The 19,008-nt window shown below is 35.5% G+C and overlaps 1 long non-coding RNA gene across 1 annotated transcript in view; it reads left to right on the top strand.

Moving 5' to 3' along the window:
- Positions 1-10,650: 10,650 nt before the first annotated feature.
- The window catches only part of LOC125164558 (uncharacterized), a 132,078-nt gene continuing 123,720 nt past the window's right edge, over positions 10,651-19,008 (top strand). Inside the window, exons 1-2 of the long non-coding RNA XR_007151805.1 lie at positions 10,651-10,831; positions 16,087-16,152. This is a non-coding gene — a long non-coding RNA (uncharacterized LOC125164558). The remainder of the gene's footprint in view (positions 10,832-16,086; positions 16,153-19,008) is intronic.

The following is a 19,008-nucleotide window of genomic DNA, read 5'->3' as shown; positions in this document are numbered from 1 at the left end:
AATGAAATTGAATTGGCCACACCCATCCTTATAAGCACAACAACAAAACTGAACAAACTGAAAATGAATGACTCTTCTTGGATCCATCACAGAACCTGGGTAGCAGGATGAACTACCACCCCAAACTCGAGAATCAAATGAATCCAAAGTCATGGTTGAGATCTCCTTACCTAAAGCAGAAGCCACTGGTACCATGAAACAGTAGAAACACTTAAAACAGTAATTTGGACAAATTGTTGGAGGCTGAATGGGGACTAACATGAGAGTGAGAAACTTCTGGGCCACCATCTTAATTGGGGCCTTGCACGTTCATGGATTTTACTTCTAAGAACCAAGGAGTGAAGAGTCAGAAAAGATAATCTCATGTTTCTTGTAGGGGAAAGAAAAAGTAACCACTTGAAACATACCCAGTGTGCTATCCATATCAAAGGGAGAAAGACTTTATCAAGAGCCTGATCTATTCCTGGGGTAGGATATTTACTCAACTCTGGCCCCTTCTATCCTTTCTGTCTCAACAAAAAGGTAGAGGGGGTGTAAAAACATTTCTGAAGGTCACAGCTTAAGGGGGTGTAAAAACATTTGTGAAGGTCACAGGCCCACTAAAAGACAGATTTAATCGGGAGATTGTAGAATGCTTCATTTGCTCTGCACATTACCATTCTATCAGCAGGGCCCCAGTGTAGTAGCAGTGGGTTACAGCTGAAAGAGTACAGGGCACTCTGGAGAAGTTTATAAAGGAAACCCAAAGAACATAGGAACAAGAGAGGAAATGAAACCTCTTGGACCTATAACTGGAGTAAACATTAAATACAGTGAACTAGCCAGATTTACTTAAAACCTCACATTAGGCCTTTTACCTCAGTTCCTATTAACTGATATGTAATGTGGGTTTTCAATGAAAATGTACAAGGCATGCTAAGAGGAAAGAAAAAAACACAGTTTGAAGACATAAAGCCAGCATCAGTAGCAGATTCAGATATAACACAGATTTTGGAATTACCAGACAAGGAATTTAAAATAGCTATGATATGAAAAGGGTTCCAAAGGGAAAAGTAGGCAACATAAGGGATGGAGGCAAGGGACTGGAAATACTCTGCGGTAAGAGGCCTGTACTGCTGTGAATCACTATTGTATTATTTAAAAGTGGCCTTAGATTAGTTGTAAATGTGTATTGCAACTCTAGGGCAAGCATTAAAAAATATATATTTATAGCCTTTAAAATACTTTCTGGCAAACAAGAAGTACTATATAAGTTTTGCCATTTTTCTATTAATTGTGTTATATATAATATATAAAATTAATTGTATTATATATAATAGTTCTTAGCATATTGAGTAGTTTTATAGATTAAGATTATATATGTACATACATGTGTGTGTGTGCACACTATTAGTTCTGTTTCCTGAAGAACTCTAATACATTTTGTCTTAACAGCTAAAGCTCCATACTTACTTTCTTTTCAACTCGTGGTGGGTTTTTTTTTAATGTTTATTTATTTATTTTGAGCAAGACAGAGAGTGACCATGAGTGGGGGAGGGGCAGAGAAAAAGAGTGAGAGAGAGAAAGAGAGAGAGAGAGAGAGAGAGAGAGAGAGAGAGAGAATCCCAAGCAGGCTCCATGCTGTCAGTGCAGAGCCTGATGTGGGGCTCAAACTCAGGAACCGTGAGATCATGATCCTGAAATCAAGAGTCAGACATTCATCTGACTGAGCTACCCAGGTGCCCTCCTGGTGGTTTTCTTGGCCTGCAGAAGTTTAAATCTTTGACTTTCCTCCCAACCATTTATTACAGTAAAGCTTTATCTTAATTAAACTTATATATATATATATATATATATATATATATATATATCAATGTATAAATAATAAAACTACAGATTTCATAGAACTTAAGAAATTTAAAATAATGAAGAATTTCTATACAGTAAAGATACAGACTTCCCCCATGTTAATTTGTAGATTTTAAGTAATACCCATATATTTTTTTAAAAATATGGGCATGGTTGCTTTTGCCTCTGTTTTTCAGTTCTTCCTGTATGACTGATCACTATTGCATGAAGTGGGAATGATGATAAGGCCTATATTTCACATGCTCCATAAAGTATGCAGTTTTATTTTGCTATCTGTAGATACCAAAATACAAAAAAAAAAAAAATCCTAATCTGTGAAAAAAAATCATGCCTGTCTTTTTGTTAAATGATAAGTGAAACCTCTGGGAAAGATAAATTAGTTCCTGTGTTGGTCTGCCATCTCCAGATATCTCATGAGTATACAGGAGGTAGTGATAAGCACAGCCTTCACTCCTTCAGCCCTCACAGCAGAGTTGTGTTATCAGCTGCAGGGCTGTGCTCGCAAGAGACCTTAATCTGCTTTTGAGTCCTCATCATTTTCTTCCTTTTTTATTTGCTCTTCTCTCTGCCCTGTTCAACCTTCTTGATAGTGTCTGTTATTTCCACTATCTCCATGTGATTTGCTTGCTGTTCTGTAGTGTTAACTCACTGTGTCTTCTAAATCATTCCAATTGTTTTGATTGTAAATGAAAATCAAAATAGCTGTTTTTCAAATAAATAATGTCCCATGGCCCAAGATTTGTGTTTGGATCTATTGGATAATTTGAAAAATATACAGGTTCTCTGTCCACTATTGAATACAAAAAAAATAAGTGAAGATCAAATCTCTGTCCTCTCTAATTCTAGGGACTTTTGTTGGACTGGAAGAGCTTAAATCCTCAAACTCCCTCTGTTCAATTTCCTATTTCACAGTGATTATAAGATATTTTTGAGGGGCGCCTGGGTGGCTTGGTTGGTTAAGCATCTGATTTCGGCTCAGGTCATGATCTCACGGTCCGTGAGTTCGAGCCCCGCGTCGGGCTCTGTGCTGATAGCTCAGAGCCTGGAGTCTGTTTCAGATTCTGTGTCTCCCTCTCTTTCTGACCCTCCCCCATTCATGCTCTGTCTCTGTCTCAAAAATAAATAAACTTTAAAAAAAATAAATAAAAAATAAAAAAAAGATATTTTTGTAAGATTTTTATCATGCCTCCAGGTCAACTTAAAAATAAAGAAATAGGGGCGCCTGGGTAGCTCAGTTGGTTGAGTGTCTGACTTCAGCTCAGGTTATGATCTTGCAGTTGGTAAGCTCAAGTCCCGTGTCAGGCTCTGCGCTGACAGCTCAGAGACTGGAGCCCGCTTTGGATTCTGTGTCTCCCTCTCTCTCTGCCTCTCCGCTGCTCGTCCTCTGTATCTCTCTCTCTGTCTCAAAAATAACTAAACATTAAAAAAAAATGAAAAATAAATAAAGAAACAAAAGTTAAGATTCTGGTGAATCTTGGTTTAGATAAGGCTGATCATCCATGGAGACATGCTTCTCATGTAGTAGTTTTTGATGTTCTGCTTCACATGTACTACTTACTCCCTGAGGCACAATCTGGAAGTGAGATGAGAATCCAGGAAATATCTCTTTAACAGAAATGTCAAGGGTTGTCTCTGTTGTGTGTCCAGGTAATTTCTGCACATTGTGTTACAAATAAGAGAGAATTTTTCATCCTCATTAAGAGGTTGGGCTGTGAAGTTTCTGCAGGTTGATCTTGCTTCATGCATGTGTTTTTTTGTGCATCTGTGGGTGTGGGTTTACTCCAGCAGTCACCCTTTGGATATTCAGACAGACCAGGTGAGGGAATCCTTTTATGAGACAACTAGTGGTTGCATGTTCTTTTCCCTAGATTACTAGAAGAGTTGTAAGAAATCAACCATTGTAAACGTTTTTATTGTCAATGTTGTAAGTCCCTCCAGTTAACCAGAGAAGTGACAGGAGAGTTTTGGAGGACATAGAAAGAAGTATTTACAAGAGTGCCCAGTCACACAGTCATGGTTCCCTGTGTATTGGATGTTAAAGACATACTTGTTTTATTTCATATTCTCATATTTAGTCATTTTTCTAAGTCAGAACCATGCACCAGAGTGGCTGATTCTGAAAGGTAACCATAATCCGAGCCCACGAATGAGAGTCCATTCTCCCAGGCCAAGCTGGCATTTCACACTTGTTGCTCCATAGTCCCACAGTAGTTTCCAATATTGGAGCCTATATTCACCCAAGAATGATTCAGTCTCTTTTCTGAAGACTACCTTTTATAGGGCCAAGCAACCTTGTAAGATACTAAAATCAAAAATTCTTATTACGTACTTCACCCAGAGTAATGAATGCCCTTTTTCATACATTGGAATAACCAAAAAGACCTTTCAACAGAGCCACTGGAGGACAAAGGGAATAATTTTTCTTTGATTAAAATAATAATGCTAATATTCCCTTAATTCTCTCTGTAATAAATGAAAATAAAATTGAGGCAAAATTATTTTTATGGGTGTTTTCTGAGCCTACTAGCAATTATCAGGAAAAATGGAACTAAAATTTTATAGAAGAAAAGGGAGATTTTTCATAGAGGAATAAGCAATAAAGTAGCTGAAGTCAACTAAAAACATACTTTGGACTTCCATGTCCAAATATTCCATTCTGTGTGAGAGAGTGTGTGTATATCTGTGTGTGCTAAAGCAATGATTGAGAGTACTACATCAGAATGTTATCACATGCCTTTTAATAGATGAAGTTACAATTGTCAAAGGGTTTATGAAAAACAACTATTTACCAGTCCTCAATTTCTATTCTCCTGTATTAAGTTGAATATATCAAATAAAGTTTAAATGAATTTCTTCCATTTCAAGCATCAACACTAATGTTACTTTTTTAATCTTATAGAAATAATATAATAAGAATGTTTCAACACGTTGGACAGTGAGCCCAATGTTGTGGGGGCAAAGGCAATCAAAATGTATAATATATGCAAAAACATCTCAGTTAAAGGTGGGGCAGATGTTGAGAATTTTCCAATGGAGTTAGTAAAGGAAAATTAATGGTTAGTTTAATCCTGTAAAATACAATTTATGCTGCTTTATATTCCCTAAATTTGGGGATGCTTTTTTACTGTTTATCTTTATGGAACATAAAACTAAACTTTAACATCGTGTGCGTGTAACATGCTTTTCTAAACTTTATCAGCTCTTCTTTGCCAGAAGAGTTTTCTTTTAGGTACCAATCCGTGTAATTTAGAATAAAGCTGAATTTAGGGACTGTATTAAATCTGAAGTATGTTGGAATCTTTCCTAGACAAACATTTTTATTATTTAAAAATTATTTATTATAACCTATTGCACATACCTATGTAAGCTTTAAAAATAATTTTTAAAACTTGTGGCTTTAAACTTTGTGGCTCATGCTTATTTAGTATTATTTAAAAATATTTACACATTTCAAACATTTCCAGTCTAGAAATATCTGCTTCAGACACCAATGGGTTTCCAGGTTTCTGATCAACATCCCTGATTCAACCACCAGGAAAAGCCAGAAAAAATATTTGTGTGTATTAAGTCTTCAGAAAGTCTTCAAAGTGAAATGTGTGCATTTCACTCTTAAGGCACATTCCATTTCAGCTGTATTTCAAGTGCTTAGTACCCATATGTGAATGGTGGCTATTGTATGAGATAGCACAACATTAAGGCATTGCCAATTCTAAAATTTCTGTAGAAAAGTCTGAGATGCTGAGCAGGAGGAAGTGGTGAAAATATATTTAAAATTTTTTAAAATTCTAGCATATTCTAAAAGTGATTAAAAAGTCCTAATTTTATGGATTTTAATAAGTGGGACAAATGTTTCAATCTTCAGTGTAATATTAAAGGAAGATTAAGAAAATGTGTAACTAGCAAGGAAATGAGGATAAAAATGGAATAGTAAAAAAGAAAGCCATCCAAAAGAAGGCAAAAAACAAGAGATCAATATAAAATAGGTGAGGAAAATAGGAAACAGAAAAATTCTAAATTTAAATTAAAAAATATAGAAACTACTAAATCCTACTAAAAACATCAATTAAATACTAAGATCATCATTTATAAAACATACAAGCTGATCTTGGGCTTACCAGCTTCCAGAACTGGAAAATACATTTCTGTTGTTTAAAAGCCACCCAATCCATACTATTTTATGTCAGCCCAAATGGGCTAAAACAATGACCAATACCTGGAATAAAAGGTTCTTTACCATCTAAAAATCAATCAACACACTCAAATACTTGTTTCAGTTATTCAAAATGAGTAAAATACTCCATAGCAGTATACCCTGTCTGCTTGTGTGATCCTTTTCAACAGTGTCCTCTACTTTTGCTGTAAATAAACCTACATAAAAATTAAAATGTTTGTGAACTCCTTTAAAATAAAAAAAGGAGTAAAACAATGTAATTATCACCATGGATCAGGCCAGGAAATACATACACCCACCATCTATTCATAATGCAAAATCATAGTAAATAAGAAATAGACGTTGTCTTAGGTCAGGTTCCTGAGAAGGACCTAGAATCGCTGAGATAGAGACACATATATATATATGCTTTTTTGGAAAATCTGTTCTTCCAGAAAATACTGTAAAGGAGACAGAAACAAAGGCTAGGGAAAGGACTAAGCAAAAATGAGATATTTGGCAAAAGTTAATTTTAATGTCATTAACAGGTAGCTTCTGTAATATAAATAGCAAAACCAATTTTTCTACCTTGAAACAAGATGGCTGGGCTTCAAGCTTCGTAGTATTCAGTTGTCTATCACCAAAGGGAGTATAATATCTTATATTTCTCTAGGCAAGGCAGCTTCCTTGAGTCAAAGACAATGCTGTGCAGAAGATTACAATATTTAGTCATTAACCCCAGTACTCATAGCAAGAAAAAGGATACTTTGGCAATGCACTATTTATTCTAACAAAGGAACATCCTTTAAAAAAAAACCTTTGGCAAACAGCATAATTAATGAGCAAACATTAAAAGTTTTTACTTTGGAATCAATAGTGCAACTATCACCATATCTTTTATACTGTACAAGAATTCTTTAATAGTTATACAAGGACAAAAATTAATCTTAATTTTTGTCATAGTTGTAGAGCTGTATACAGTTGGGTGTAAGTTTGTTGCAGCTACCAGATCGAATACTCTTTTTCTAAAGTAAATTCCAGAGAAATTATATCCTAAAATAATACACAGACAGAAAATTTATTGGAAAAATCACTATCAAACTTCTTAATAACTTAAAGTAAACAGATTTAATATGATTTTTGGAAATTATAAGAAAATAATAACTTATTAAATTATATATATTTAACTATGTATATAATATATATAAATACTTATATATATGCACGTGTATCAAAAGGTTTTAAATGCTAGTGAGAATGTGAATCTATTATTTATGATGGACTAATTCAAATAAAGTCCCATTTCTTCAATAATTTTATTTTCAATGAAGTTTTATTACATTTTATAAACTGTATTAAAATTATTTTACTGTGTTAAAAAAATCTAGGGACATTTGAGAATGAATTACTTCTCCATTCAAATTCATACTGAAATATATCAACCTATTTTTCATTTTAGTCTTGTTAAAACATGCTTTGCACATATAATAATAAATTGAACCACCAGCTTGAACTTAATATTGGATTAAGCATAGATTTATGTTCCAATTTTTTTACTAAGCTGAAATGAATTCAAAAAACATAGAATTAAATTTCAAGTAATACCTGAGATTTCTCAGATCACTGAGAAATGATACACTGGAAGTCTGAGTTACAGAATATATTCAAATAAGACAACAGTTGACTAAATGAAATTTCACGTTTCTTTTTCTAGTTTTGCTATATGTGTAGCTATACATATGTAGGTGAATATATATGTATATTTGTACATATACATAATTGCATATCAAAACATAGATGTATGTATATATACACATACATGTACACATATGGAGAGAGATGGTTGGATTTTGCTTCCAGTTATTTATGATAAAACTTATTAACAACACATGATACAAATAATCCAGTAAGGACAGTTTAAACAGAAGAAGATCGAAGAAGATACAGTGGACTACTTAATGGTTAAAAACAATACACATCTATTATCTCACATTTCTGCAGACTGGAAGTCAGAAATCTGTTTCAAAGGCTGAAAATCAAGGCTGATGCAAGCCCATTGCTATGGAAGCTTTAGGATCTAAATTATTTCCTTGCCTTCTCTATCTTCTAGAGGTTGCCTGCATCCTCTGGCTCATGTCCCCTTCCTCCATTGTCAGATCCAACAGATAGCATCTTCTCTCTGACCACTGTTTCATTCTTATGTCTTTCTCTCTATCCCTCTGCTCTCTGTTTCCATTATCATGTCACCTTCAAAGTCTGTGATCATCCTGCCTCCCTCTTACAAGGTTACTTGTGATTACATTGGTCTCACTTAGATAACATAGGATAATCTCCCTATGTCAAAATTCTTAATCATGTTTGTAAGTCCTTTGGCAATGTATGTAACTTTTTCACAGGTTTGGGGATTAGGATGTAAATATTGTTGAAAGGCTATTATTCAAGCCAACACAGCTATATTATAAATACATCCCAAAAATGTAAAATCAGAGAGAGATATAATTAAGTACCAGTCCTACAAGAAAAAGTAACTTTTAATGATGATAAAAGAAATAAATTCCCTGACAAATGGTGTCTTATCTATGCAAACTCGTTAGCTAACTTGATGTCAATTGAATGATGGAAAACTTTATAATGGTTTTTCTGCCCTTATGATGAATAAATCCAAATAAATAAATCCCCAAATTAAGATATGAAATCAATTAAACCGGGTACGGGAATTAAAAATGTGTAACATCTATAGATTTAGTACAAGTCCAGTCAAAATCTCAGCAGATAATTTTGTGGATGTCAACAAACTGATGTGAAGTTTATATGGAAACACAAAAGTTGCAGAATAGCAAACACAATACTGAAGTAGAATAAAGTCTGAGACTGATACTGCTTGACTTTAGAATTTACTATAAAGCTACAGTAATCAAGGCAGTGCGGTACTGGCAAAAGAACAAAGAGATCAATGCAGAAGAGCCCAGAAAAAGACCCACTCCTTTGGCATAGCAGCAAAGCCAATATAATGAAGAAAGGATAGTCTTCAACAAATAGTTATGAACAACTGGATATCCACATGCAAAAAACAAAAAAACAAAACAAAAAAACTTAAAACAAAAATTAACTTAAAATGAATCCTAGACATTAATGTAAAATGCAAAACTATAAAATTCTTAGCAGACAACATAAAAGAAAATCTAGAGCTTGGCAACAACTTTTTATATACAACCAAAAGTATGACTCACAAAAGAAAAAAAGTTGATAAGCTTGACTTTATTAAAATTAAAAACTTCTTCTCTGTGGGAAGACACTATTAGGGGAATGGAAGACGAGCCACACTGAGAGAAAACATTTACAACAAGCATATATGATGAAGGACTATTGTTCAAAATAACACAAAGAACTCTTAAAACACAACAGTATGAAAACAAGTAGGTTAAAAAATAAGACCTGAACAGACCCATCACCAAAAATGGTATATAGATGGCAAAGTATGGAAAGATGATCCACATTATAAAGCACCAGGGAAATGAAGTTTAGAAAAACCATGAGATACACACCTATTAGAGTGAGCAAAATCCAAAACACTGACAACACCAAACACAGACAAGGATATGTAGCAATAGGAATTCATTGCTGGCAGGAATGTAAAATGATACATCCACTCTGTAAGACAGTTTGGCAGTTTCCTATAAGTATAAATCTACAAATGGCATTGTCTTTTGGTTTTTCAGGGCTAACTGCCAATGTATGTGATTAAGTCCTCTCTGCTTCCTGTGGGAAAATGGCTAATTACTTTATATTCTCCATTAAATTTTCATTTTCTCTTCAACCACCATTTCCTTCCATAGTACACTTCAACACGAACAGACGTGTGGTCTGGAGTTTCTTCTTCACATTCTACTTATTGGACACTTTCTTGAAAATGCCCCCATATCATTTCAAATTCATTATGTATTAAACAAGATAAACACCTGTCTCTCAAAAGGAATAGCTCTATCTCATGTCCCCATTTATATACCATTATATATCCTAAAGTTAGACATTGCCAAATAAAGTTGAATTTTCCCTGGTCCTTTCTACAAGTAGCCAACCCAAGACACTTAGTTTACTATTTTTTCAGAACGTCTCTCAATCAATTTTTCCCCAATTCTCAATGTCATTGTGTTGCTTATCAACTCATTACTCCTTGCCTGGATTGCTGAAAAGGCTCTTTGAATAGTCTGACTTTTGATCTTTCCTGTTCCAATTTGTATGCCTGAGAGCATCTAGATCAGTCTTTAATAACAGTTTAGTCTAACATGCTTCTTAAATTCTGTCAATGTCCCATCTTCTATGTGGTCCTGCAGATCAATGGAATCAAATTTTCCCCAAACATGCCAAGTGTATTCTTAAAGCTAATGTGAAATTTATGTTATATTTATTCTGAAATGCCCACCTTACTGTTCTCCCCCTTCACCTGCCGCTGAGAGGGGGCACGGTGGGTGGGAAGGAGGCGCCTGGAGGCGGTGGCTGCAGACTCTGGGCGGGAGGGAGCAGAGGAGCCATGAAGAAAGGAGCCCCGCCGCGGCTGCGGGAGCTGAGCGCATGCGCGCATTTGGTCTGCCGCCGCCGTCGCCGTCGCCGTCGCCGTCGCGGCCGCTTCCACCTCCCGCCCGCTTGGCTTCTCCGGTCTCTTCCCGCCTTGGTCCGCCCATGCCTACGGCGTCTCTCTCGCGCTGGCCAAGAGCTTTCCTTGCTTTTGACGAACTCCAAGTACGAGAAAAATGTAGTGCTGCTTGGTCAGATTTGAACTTAAGATGATCTATTTTTATTGCTCACGTTTAAGTTTTCTCTTCCAATCAACAGGTAGGTTCCCACTCCCCGTCCCTAATTCAATTCTCCAGATTTCATTATTCCTTTTACACTTGGTTACAAACTATTTCATGAACGTGTCTTCATCATGAATGCATGTTACATAACTGAAGCTTAAGATGAGTATTTCCCTTACACAAATACTTTTATATTCTAATTTTGCAATTTAAAATAATCTAAAATAACTGCCTAGGCAGTTGATTTTAATCTTTTTTATGTCAGACAAATGAAGGAAGATTTTCGGGGAAATCAGTAATTTAACACACTTTACAAATATATATACAACAGTTTTAAAAAGCAAAATTATATTTTCAGTCAAGTGAAAGTTGTGCAGCTAATCTAGATGTTAAAAAATAGAGTGATGGGGGCGCCTGGGTGGCTCAGTCGGTTAAGCGTCCGACTTCAGCTCAGGTCATGATCTCCCGGTCCGTGAGTTCGAGCCCCCGCGTCGGGCTCTGTGCTGACAGCTCAGAGCCTGGAGCCTGTTTCAGATTCTGTGTCTCCCTCTCTCTGACCCTCCCGTGTTCATGCTCTATCTCTCTCTGTCTCAAAAATAAATAAACGTTAAAAATAAATTAAAAAAAATAGAGTGATGGCTCACATTTAAAGAGCTTTTTACTCTGAAGACATACAAAAATTGCTGTGAACTTTTATGCGTCATAGAAGTTCCTTTCTGAAATGATGAAGAACATCCTTGAGAAGTTCATCTTTAACTGATGCTCATTGTTGGAAAAGTTTTATGATTATAGCCAAAGGAGTATGTATTATAGCTTACAACAAATGGTATTTCTTCATAAGACAACATAGCTGCCCAGAAATGTCAATTATGGGAAAAAAAATCTTAGCAAATATTTAAGAAATAATGTGTCTTTCAAGCATGAAATTTCTTTAAGCCTCATGTTTTGTCTTGGCAAATAGAAGAAAGGCAGATGCATTTACTTTAATGATATTTAAATGGGGAAGTAATTTTGTAAATCTTTACCGGAGCAACATAAGGACTTTTATCAGTAAATGCTATTTTACATGGGATCAAAATAATTTAAATCAGTATTGTCCTTATGCGCACTCACCTATGTACTAATAAGAGCTGAATTTTCAGTGGTATGGCATAGTCTAGGGACGGCAGAGCTTGAGTTTGGATTTAAGTGGGTAAAGTATAGGGATGTAGGAGGGTTAAAAGACAGGGTTCCCTTCATGAAATCTATCAGGAAGGCAAAAGAGATTGAGGCATCAAGATTTCTTTTAAGAGTAGAAGTGTGACTAAGTTCTGAGGGAGAAAGTAGGAAGACAGGAAGAAACTCAGTAGGAATAAAGGTTTTGGAATGAAGCATGAAAACTAACATTTATTTGTGTGTTGTATGCCAAATACTAGACTTTGTGTTTTGCAAAAGTTATTTTTATTTTATTTTTTAAAGTTCATTTATTTTTGAGAGCAAGAGAGCATGAGTTGAGGAGGGGCAGAGAACGAGGAGAAAGAGAATTCCAAGCAGGCTCCACTCTGCCAGTGCAGAACCCAATGTGGGGCTCCAACTCATGAACCTTAAGATCATGACTTGAGCCGAAGTCACTGTTACAATGGGAGGAGAGCAACAGCTCAGCTTCAACAATTTATTTTCTGCTCATTTTTTGTTTAATTTTACTAACATTCCCATACAACTCCACACATTGAATATGTATGTCGTTTACATGGCAGCTGTCTTTGAGTTTCCATCTTTTATGCTGATAAAGGTTCATCAGCATTTGTGGCTATTTATTTACAGATTTAAACTACTACTACCTAGTAGCTGTTTCAGTTGTTCTCCAGGCCTGTGAAATTAATTAATTAATTAATTAATAAAACAAGCACACAATATATAGGTTTCAGATATGTCACTTTTTTTTTAAATGTTTCTTTATTTTTGAAAGAGAGAGAAAGAGGGAGAGAGAGTGTGAGCAGGGGAGGGGCAGAGAGAGAGAGGAGGCACAGAATCCAAAACAGGCTCCAAGCTCTGAGCTGTCAGCACAGAGTCTGATGCAGAGCTGGAATTTGCAGAGCTGGGAGATCATGACCTGATCTGAAGTCGGACACTTAACCAACTGAGCCACCCAGGAGTCCCTCGGATATGTCATTATTAATGTTTGGGGGCATGTAGCACTTTCCAAATGTCTTTCCTTGGGAACTTCTCTCCTTCAAGTGATTCCTGCGTTGTTTCACATTTCTTTTGTCTTCCTTTATTTCCTGTTTGTTGTTGTAGAGAATTAGCTCTGTGCTATAATTTCAGGTTTATTCTCTCATTTCCAGTGCTTCTTTCAGGAAACCAAGGGGAAAAAAAAAGTCAAATATTGGAAGTTGTTCTTACTGGTCAGTAACAGTTTATTACATCTGTTCCATCAGAAGGGATCTTTCTTCTTTGAGTCTCTATACTTTTTGTGTTGGCTCACTAACACTACCCACCAGGTTGCCTATCTGCCTCTGTCACATCCCTTCTCTTCAAATTGGAGAGGATATATTTAATGTATATTTTAAAGAATTTTATCTATTCAATTTTTCTCTCACTACACAACTTTTCACTGCATTTATAAGGAATATTATGATTTAGGTAAAAATTTGTAGCATCTTCTGTTTTGCGTCAGGAATAACATTGCACAAAAATTTGCATATATAAAATGGCGAATTTATTTGATTAAATCATTTCCCCTCATGACCTTTCATCTCTTAAACCAAGAGATTTATTTCTAGGCAATAGAAGGTCTCTTTACCAAGGAATTATCTACTTTATGGTAGACAATTCTATTAAGTTTTGTCTATAGCAGTGCTATATAGTAGAACTTTCCACATTCATATAAATTTTCTGTATCTTCACCATCCAATATATTAGCCAGTAGTCACATGTCTACTGAACACTTAAAATGTTGTCAGTACAACTGAAGAACTAACTTTAATTTTCATTATTTTAAGTAGTCACAAATGGCTAGTGATCATTAAACTATATTGGAGAAGACAGAATTGTATACAGGAGGTTTTGGTGTCCATTGTTAAGACTTTAGCATAAATTGTGGTCACATAAAAGGTTAATAGGACATTAACAAACAACAATTCTGAAACCAAGGATATTTTGAAGAATGTCAGTACTGTTTCTCACAGTGGCTACACTAGCTTGTATTCCTGCCAATAGTCCATGACAGTTCCTTTTTCTCCATGTCCTCACCAATACTTGTTTCTTGTGTTTTTTATTTTAGCCATTCTGAAATGGTATCTCATTGTAGTTTTGATTCACATTTTCCTGATGATGAGTGTGAGAAATTAACCCACTGGCCCAATCAAAGGAGGGATGTGGAGACTTGGAGCACAGTAAAGTGAGGCTTTAATCAACGTTCTTGCAAAAGTGGGTGTCTGATGGACAGGCACACTTGGGGCAGTTACAGCAGGCATTTTATCTCCTAGCATGCAAGTCACTCCCCTGATTCCTCATTGGCTAAGTATACAGAGGTTACAGCCTTACCTGGAAGTTGCCTATGCCTATGTAAGGCAAAAAGTACATTCCTTGAGGTGATGCAGAGACTTCAATTCTTTAGTGCGTGCTCATTGCAAAGACAGCGAAAAATAAGTTGGGAAATGGAGAGGGGAAGAAGAACCATGAAGTGAAGTGTCTAAGGGCCTGGGGCTCCATTGTTGGGGGGAGCGGGTTTTGTACATATTTCCAATAGATTGTAAACCTATTAACTAGACAGCACAGCTTTTATTTGGTATTTCTGAAAATATATCATCTCACTTCTCACAATGAGTGATGTTGAATATCTTTCCATGTGTCTTTTGGCCATCTCTATGTCTTCTTTGGAGAAATGTCTGTTCATGTCTCTTCTGCCCATTTTAAGTTGGATTTTTTTGGGAGGGTGTTAAATTGTGTCCCTTCTTTATATATTTGAATACTACTCCTTTATTAGATATGCCATTTGCAAATATCTTTTCCCATTCAATAGGTTGCCTTTTAGTTTTATTGATTGTTTCCTTCACCGTACAGAAACTTTCTTTGATGTAGTACCAATAGTTTATTTTCTTTGCTGTACTAGTGATACTTTAGGGTGAACAATTATTCATTTGTTTATGCAACTGCCCTTGTGCATGACATCATATTTTACATGCTTCTTTTAGGAACTAAATTCATATGTGTGTGTGTGTGTGTGTGTGTGTGTGTGTGTGTGTGTGTGTGTCAAGGTCCTGTTCAATCCAGAAAATAATTAGGTTATTAAATACCAGCTGTGGCATCAACTGCCAGCACACTGCCCAGCATCAAGAAGTACAGAGTACACAACCAATTGACAGTGCAAGATAATTTAACCTACTTCCCCACCTTCATTCAACCAGACAGTGTTTTTGAGAAAGACTGAAGGAGTAAGATGAAATGAATAAGAGAGGTTGTTTGTTTTCTATCAAGATAGAGCACTGAAAAAAAAATTAACATTTATTTTTGAGGGACAGAGTGCCAGCGGGGGAGGGGCAGAGAGAGAGGGAGACACAGAATCCAAAGTAGGCTCCAGGCTCTGAATTGTCAGCCCAGGGCCCAATGTGGGACTCAAACTCACGAACTGTGAGATCATGACCTGATCTGAAGGTGGAAGCTCAATGGACTGGGCACTCAGGCGCCCCCAAAATAGAGGACTTTAAACTTTGAACTATATAAAACCAAAACTTACATTTCTGCTATTTGGCAAGTAAGATTTCATGATTAAGATCATTTTACTTTATTATCTATGTAGTCCAGATAAGATGTCAGCAAACTTTATCCTGGGGTCATATCTGGCCCACTGCTTGTTTATGTAAATAAAGTTTTATTGAAATGCAGCTCTACTCATTTGTTCATGTACTGTGTATAGCTGCTTTTGTGCTAAAAAGGAAGGGTTGAGTATTTGAGAAAGAGACTGAATAGCCCACAAAAGCTAAAATATTTATCATCCTGCCCTTTGTGGAAAAACTAGATTTTACTGTATACCAAACAAGGTACCCACAAAAATCAGTGGTTTAATACAACAGAAATTTACATCTTGCTAATGCCTTGTGTCTATCACAGATTAATGAAGCTATGCCTCACACAGTTGATCAAGAACCCAAATTGACAGAAGCTCAAGCTTCATTATATGTGATCCATGATGATCTTGAATTACACAACAGAAGAAGAAAGAGTTGAAGGGAAGGGGTGTTACATTATGAGTTTTACATGCTTCTGCTTAGAAATGATACAATGTTCTTTCATTCATAACCCATTTCCCAGGTTTAGACCCAGAGATTGCCTAACAATGAAGAAAGTGGGAAATGTTGGAGAGCTCATGGTTATGGAGTAAGTAGTAAATGATTCTGTAAAAATTATGTAAAAAATAATGAAGTTATATTTTTCTGCTCCTCTAGTTGGTATGTGAATGAATTTCAACCCACGTGCATGTCATATTTTCTCTGACTTCTTTCTTAACTTTAGGGTTGCTTTTATGTTTCATGTGTTGATTATATATTTGTATATACACATATATATGTATACATATACATATATATACATATATATGTATATGTATGTATATATATATATATATATATATATATACACACACACACACACGTATACATATATATGCATTTTAGATGGGGATATGTTTTACTCTAACTTTTAGTTTATTTTTTCCTGAGAATTCAGTTTCTTACACATTAAGGTTATATTTTATCACTTTGAGATAAATTATTATTACCTTAGTTTGTAATTTCTGTTACTTTATCCTTTTTTTTTCATCTATCTGCTATTTACTTATAAAGACCACTTTTACTTTGGCTTTACTTTCTGATGTGGCACAGATGATATTTGTTTAATGTATTTGTTTAATGGGAATGTTTAGTATTAAGTTTAAAAATACACATTTTAGGGGCACCTGGGTGGCGCAGTCGGTTAAGCGTCCGGCTTCAGCCAGGTCACGATCTTGCGGTCCGTGAGTTCGAGCCCCGCGTCAGGCTCTGGGCTGATGGCTCAGAGCCTGGAGCCTGTTTCCAATTCTGTGTCTCCCTCTCTCTCTGCCCCTCCCCCATTCATGCTCTGTCTCTCTCTGTCCCAAAAATAAAAATAAACGTTAAAAAAAAAATAAAAATAAAAATAAAAAAAATACACATTTTAATCTAATTTTTCAAATTCCTCAAAGTATCAAGAAGTGAACCCATATCATTTTAGTTTTCCCAAGTTATATTTAAATACAGCTTAATTTTAAATTCCTCCGGTTGTATATTAATCATTTTTACAATGCCACTTATATTACTTTTTTAGTACTTTCTGTGAATAGTACCTTCTGAGTCTACTAAAGTTGCCTAACAGAATTCCTACTGAAGGAAGATCAGGGGTGATGAGATGCTAAGGCTGGGGAGTGAGAAATTTTAATTACAAGCATGATTTGTTTCAAGGGTAGGGGTATTCTTGCTTAGCTGACTTCTCAGGATGCTTTCTAAAACTGTATTTTACAAGAAAGTGTACAGATGGGCCTAGGAGAAGGTTCAAGAGCCTGACTAAAATTTGATCAAGCAAAGAATATTTGTCAATGCCTATTCATTACGTGAGACCGATCCTGAGTAACATTTTTTTGGTGAAAGTTTCCATGACCATTCTCCCATAAAGGCCAGTGCACGTTTCTATGAAAGCATACATTATACTACATTACAAAAGTCTTTTATAAACATTTCTGTAATCTTTTTCTACAGCTAACCCATCAGTTCTTTAGAGCATTAATTTTGCTGAGTTCTCAATGCCAGGTATACCATCTCATATGTAGTAGATGCTACATACATTTTCTTTTGGTTAAGAAAATGAATACTTACAGTTATATGGATGATAGCATATGTTTTCCACTAAGTAATTTTTGATAGAAATATGATGCAGGTAAAAATTAAGGAAAAATCAGAAAGGGAAAATAATATTTACTGAAAGTAATTCTCTTCTAAATTACAATTTTACAAATAGCTCCTCTGCCTACATAACACAAATCTGTGAGCAATGATTTTTCTTGTATTCATAATATAGTTTTGTGAATTTTTATATTACCATGACACAGTTCATGTTTCAATAGTTTGTAATACTAATCTAATATTTAGTAGCAACAGTGGTAATGAAACATACTAATATCAGATACTTAAAATTGGTGGTTAAATATATACTACTCAGTAGATTTTCTTACCTGCTTCTTATAAATATGCTGGTGATTTGCAGTGATAGGAAAGATCTCTAAATACCTTTACACAGGGAGCCAGATGGCCTTCTACCATGACCTTTGCCCAGTGCTATTAGCATCCAAGGGTGCTGAGAAGCTCTGGCTCATTATCCACAACCAGATGTTTTCTACTTCTCTATCACTATTGCTAAGTGGTGGTTAATGTCTAGCACAATGGGTATTTGCTTGAACCTATGATCCATGAAATGTTATCTCTTAAAATACAAATACCACCCACTGGCAGAGACTGCTCCCCATGCATTTGTAATTCAATCATTCTTCTCTATTAGAAATCCTGCTATAATCTCAGAGATATTTTATTTAATATTTTCTCAACTTTCCCAGCTGGCAGCAAGTAAGAATATTCTAGCCTAAGAATAAAGTTAAAAATTGGAATAATCCAGAAATTACTTCTTGAATATTCACTGTTTCAGATAAATGACCACAATGAGTTAACTCCATAAACGTCACATAAACTTCTAATTTCTCCATCACCTTCCAGAAAGCCTGTTACTAAGAAAAGGAGTGGAAACTGTTTCAGTTACTAGAAAGCTGTATGCCCTAACAGGATTAATAGTCAGTTTTCTCTAAATTGACTAATGAAAGTCAGTCTTTCACAGTCTGGTCTATTCTGGATGAACTGATGTAACTGAAATTATAGATAGCCTTAAACTTGGAGGAACAAAGTATGCTGACCTAATTAAGGCATGGGGTGTAGTGCATATTTATCTTACTTCGTGCCAAGCTACACAATATATGAAGTGTTGTGTCTGGTGTGATTTTTCCAGGATTGTCTTTTAATTATAAAGGTTTGTCTACTTGTCTATAATGCCAGAAACAGTAGAAAGAAGACTACTTATTACTGGTAAAGTGAATTCATATACCAGGATCCAAAAAATGGAGACCACTCTTGTGGCCTGGCCCACATCACACATCTAAACCTATGTCAGCTTGCACTT

The sequence above is a fragment of the Prionailurus viverrinus genome, chromosome B1 (assembly GCF_022837055.1).
Source record: "Prionailurus viverrinus isolate Anna chromosome B1, UM_Priviv_1.0, whole genome shotgun sequence".
NCBI lineage: Eukaryota > Metazoa > Chordata > Mammalia > Carnivora > Felidae > Prionailurus > Prionailurus viverrinus.
Note: the sequence above shows the minus strand (reverse complement) of the source record. Positions and strands in the feature narration are given on the sequence as shown.